This window comes from Sprattus sprattus (assembly GCF_963457725.1).
Source record: "Sprattus sprattus genome assembly, chromosome: 10".
Taxonomy (NCBI): Eukaryota; Metazoa; Chordata; class Actinopteri; order Clupeiformes; family Clupeidae; genus Sprattus; species Sprattus sprattus.
Window position 1 is genome coordinate 1,537,326 of NC_137908.1, and position 5,300 is coordinate 1,542,625.

Below are 5,300 nucleotides of genomic sequence, written 5' to 3' on the forward strand. Positions count from 1 at the left end.
TGACGTTCTCTTCAGCAGATATTCCAACGTGACATTATTTTATACCTAGTCACTTGGCTTTCATAGTTCCCATAAATAACATACTGTTGTAATGCCATTTTTGCATAATAATAATGTGTAAGAAAAATAGGTCTTTTATAGAGGTGACGAGGGGGGGGGGGGGGGGGGGGGGTACAAGGATCTATTTCTATGTCTTGAAGCTGAAATATATTCTATTAAACCAACTCTAATATTGCTTCTTGTGTTCTGTCAAGAACTGTTCCAGCTTTTATGGATGATTAAATTTTAGTACGTTTTAAATCTCATGGCCGTCTGTAGTTTGTGTTGATCTTGGTTGCGTGTGTGTGTGTGTGTGTGTGTGTGTGTGTGTGTGTGTGTGTGTGTGTGTGTGTGTGTGTGTGTGTTGATCTTGGTGACGTGTGTGTATGTATGTGTGTCTTTCATGGGGTGGTGGAGGGGAGGGGGCCTGCAAAGTCGTTTGTGATTTTTAAAGATTTATTTTGGGCTTTTTATTGCCTTTAATTGATAGTGCAGTGAAGAGAGGGTGAAGAGGTGGGGAGTGGACAGGAGAAACGACAACGGGCCGTATACGAACCCATGTCCCCCATGGGCGTCAAGCCCGTATGTGGTCGGGGGTACTGCTTACGCCACAGTGCCCCCCCCCCCCCCCCCCAAAGTAACTTGTTTCCTTTAGTATTTACCACTATAACTTCTATGACTACAAACGGACTGAAACTAGTTACAGATAAACCAGGAGGATTTCACTGATTTAGACGGGCTTCTCCCAGAGCATAGTTGTTTCTGGGTCCTGAATTTGACCTTCAACCTTTGACCTCAGCCCTGGCCATTATGTTAGTCCAGGCCTTGAATTGACTCCCAGGTTTTTTTGAGGAAATACGTTACCAGCAGTGGCCACCAGGTGGCAGTATGTGCCAGTGTAGCGCTCCTCTTAAAAGAGTCACTGACTGGGCAACATTCAGTATTTGTTGCTTATGGGGTTATTTTTGCACCTGCTCAGAAGGAGTCTAGAGCCAGTGCTCTGGTGTCTCCAGAGGAAATACTCACACCTGAAACAGGAGGAGAACACACACACACACACACACACACACAGTAGAACAACCACTGTCACACACACACACACACAGTAGAACAACCACTGCCACACACACACATCCAGTAGAACAACCACACACACACACACACTGAAAGAGTCCACACGGACTCCTGAGCTCTAAACTATGAGCCAATCACCTGGGCCGTACATGTCACATGACTTGTCTCGGAGGGATATACTCTATATTTTTCTTTGGTATTTGTAATAAATATGACTTATTGACTGGCCTCTAGAAGTATTGGACATTTAAATACTACCTGAAAAAAGTATTTTAACCTATTACATTGGCGAACAAGTGCATGCTTTTCAATGGAGGTCTTGGAAGTTGAATGGAAAACATTCACACATGGTCACTTGCAGGATGTGACCAGCAGAGGGTGCCCTAGTCCATGCTGACTCAGACCACTTGCAGGATGTGACCAGCAGAGGGCGCCCTAGTCCAGGCTGACTCAGACCACTGACTCAAGAACACTTGCAGGATGTGACCAGCAGAGGGCGCCCTAGTACAGGCTGACTCAGACCACTCACTCAAGAACACTTGCAGGATGTTACCAGCAGAGGGCGCCCTAGTCCAGGCTGACTCAGACCACTTGCAGGATGTGACCAGCAGAGGGCGCCCTAGTCCAGGCTGACTCAGACCACTCACTCAAGAACACTTGCAGGATGTGACCAGCAGAGGGCGCCCTAGTCCAGGCTGAATCAGACCACTCACTCAAGAACACTTAGGGAGTTCATCCCTCATGAAGGACATCTCTGGCCTTCAGGCTCCAGGGTTAAATACACATTGCTTAAAATGATTCAATTAAATTCAGTTTTATTCACAAAGTGCCTTATTGAAGAACAGCTAAGTTGGTAGGCAGAGCACTTGCAAGTTTACTATTACAAGGGTAAAAATTACACAGAAAACTATGTCCATGGTGGCAATTATTTACATAATTAAAATAGGCTAGCAGAGAGTATGTAGATGTTTCATGAGTGGAGTGGAGTTAATGGCCGAGTGGTTAAGGTGTTGGACTTAAGATCCAATGGATGATTGTCCTCGTGGGTTCGATCCCCACTCCTGGTAAAAGATTGCTGTTTATAACATCTACAGCCCTTAATTAACTTGAACCTTAATTAACTTGAACCACATCCTCTTAACAAAAAAGGCCCATCACTAGCTGTGTGACCTGTCCACGTTGGTTCAAAGTAGATGTGATGAAGTTTCAGTTCACTTTCAATCCAAGATCGTTCCAAATCAAATTAGCAGGCTGAGTAGCAGTAGATATCATGGATGTGGGGATAAGGCTTTGGTCTTAAAACCCAATGAACAAATGTCAGCATGTTTTCAAACCCCAGTCTAGGTGGGAAGATGTGACGTGTCATATTTACATCTTCAGACCCAGTCCACGTTCAATACAGCATCTTTATATGACCGTTTACCAATCTAAAACCTGTTCAAGATCAGCTTGTGTACGTGTACATCACAAGTATATTCCAGGATGGATGTGAGGGTTTAGGCCCAATCTCAATACTTCCCCTTACCCCTTATCTTCCCCCTTACCCTTGAAGTTACGCGTTCATGTGAGAGCTAGTGGTGTCTCAATACCCAATTTGATCAAGATTAAGGGGTAAGATTGAGGGCTGTATGGCCCTTGTTTTTAAGATTATCGGAAAGCTCACTTGCTCCTCCAAGGGCTATCCCAGAGCACACAGCGAAACCAGCTCGGGAATTTTCAAAAAAACATGGCTGCTTGAAGCGAGGAATATTTTACATGAATAAAGCTATCTACACAACTTTTTATATGTTTATAATGACTCGATTTGATCTGAAATGTGCTACACGAACGATGCATAGTATTGTAGGTCTTAACTGAAGCTTTCAAACGGTAGTTTTAGGTTACAATTAGCGCTTATGCCACCACTTCATTGGGTTATATGGTAGCTTTCTAGCTAGATGCTACATACACTACATGTAAGTATTTTTGGCTTATAATTAATTAAAAAATTACGACAGTCTTGTTTCATGCTCTACACAGTTGTATACATATATATTTGCAACCATGTTCTTCATTGAAACTTTTTTTAAATCGTAGTTTCATAGCTCATACAGTCACGCATGACATACCCGAAACCGAGTGGCGTCTCATTTCATAGGGGAAAGTTTTCAGCCCTTGGCCCTTACACTTGCAAGTGCTAGGGTTAAGACAAAGACAAAGACAAAGCAAAAGGGGCAAGGGGAAGAATCGAGATTCGTCTAAGGCCTTGAGATCCATGGGACTGTTGTCTCTGAGGGTTCAAAGCCCCCTCCTGGTAAACACAAGGCGACCCTCTCCACTATGGCACCAACATTCATTCAAGGCTAACTCCTAATTGTAACACAAACCTGAAACTTACGGAAAAAAAACACTGCCTTGGGCAGACACACACACTCACTCACAGGTGAAGCTCACTGAGGAAGCCTTCGGTTTGAACCTGAACAGAAAAAGCCAGGCACTGAACCCCTCAGCCCCTGATTGACTTTGTGGGACTTTGACTATGAAGCTGATGTCAGGACATAAGCGTCATTTGGGGCAGACAGGAGATAGACACAGACAGGACAGAAGATAGACACAGACAGGAGATAAACACGCAGACAGGAGGTACATATGTGTCCAGCGTGCAGCTTTGCAGTGGAGCGCCGGTGGTGCAGTGGTAGTGTCCACGCTCCACACCACCAAGGTCACCGGTTCAAACCTCAGTACAGGAGAGAAGTTGGAGAGGACCTGGTGGACTCAGAGGCCCTGAAGCAGGTGGGATGTCAGGATGGATTGCAAAGAGAAAGACATGGGGGGGCTTACTTGGCCCCCTGAAACAATCAAGTAGAAAAGCAGGCTGTCTTTTTTCAGTGGGCCAACTTGACTTGGAACCCAAACAGTGTTTACACATATACAGTATATAAGTAAAGTATACTGTGTGTGTGTGTGTGTGTGTGTGTGTGGGCGGGCGGACGGGCCGGTCTGATATTGTGTTGTAAACGGTTAACAGCATAATGCTCAACGTCAGCATATGGGGCTATTTTGTCTTACTGTTACTTGTAATGAATGCACTGCTTAATTAGTCATTCAATAAACATGAAGCTTAACATCATAAATCTTGATGGATTACCTGGCTCGTTGTAACAGTGTCGCAAAGTGATGCATGTGCGACTACGATCCGGTAACTACTACGCATGCACGACTACGATAGGGTAACTACTACGATGCGGCATCGACAATGTAAATGATTAGGTGTGTGTGCGTGCGCAAAGGCTATGCATGTGTGAAAGATTGGAGTGTGTGTGTGTGTGAGTGTGAGTGTGAGTGTGAGTGTGAGTGTGAGTGTGAGTGTGAGTGTGAGTGTGAGTGTGAGAGAGAGAGAGAGAGAGAGAGAGAGAAACTTTTTGGGAATTTCAGTAGGCCTTACCAGTTCCCCACTTAAAGGCACCCAGTGCAACTTTCGAGGCTTAAAAATAAACATTCAATTTCTAGTCTTTTTTACACGTAGTAAGTTTCAATAACTCCATACCATTACATATCGACATTCAAGGAGCAAAGATGAGACATCGTCGTGTGGTGAGAACTGATAGAAAATCGATAACAACAACAATCGCCGCCATTTTCTTTATTTTTTGTAACCTACAATAAATACAGCAGGATTCCAGTCAATGGAAAAATGGCCTCTCCCCACCGGCGATTGTTGTTGTTTACGATTTTCTATCAGTTCTCACCACACAACGACGTCTCATCTTTGCTCCTTGAATGACGATATGTAATGGTATGGAGTTATTGAAACTTACTACTAACTACTACTTACTCTGTAAAAAAGACTAGAAATTGAATGTTTATTTTTCATTGAATGTTTACATAAAGTTGCACTGGGTGCCTTTAAGTGCTTCCCCATATTGTTGCAGGTATATGTGTCTGAACTTAAGTACTTTGAGCCCTCTTATCGCATGGATGACAGTCCCCAGGAATGGGAACAAAAGAAAATTGTGGTCGTGAAATAGCTAACTGTTGATATCGTGTAGCCTCTCAGCACCTCTCCATAATCGGAAGTCCTGCATTTTGCATTTTACTGTTGAATTTACTTTTTTATTTATATTTTTGAGATATTTTTATCTTATATACAGTGGGGAAAATAAGTATTTGAACCCCTGGCAATTTCACAAGTTTGGCCACTTGCAAAG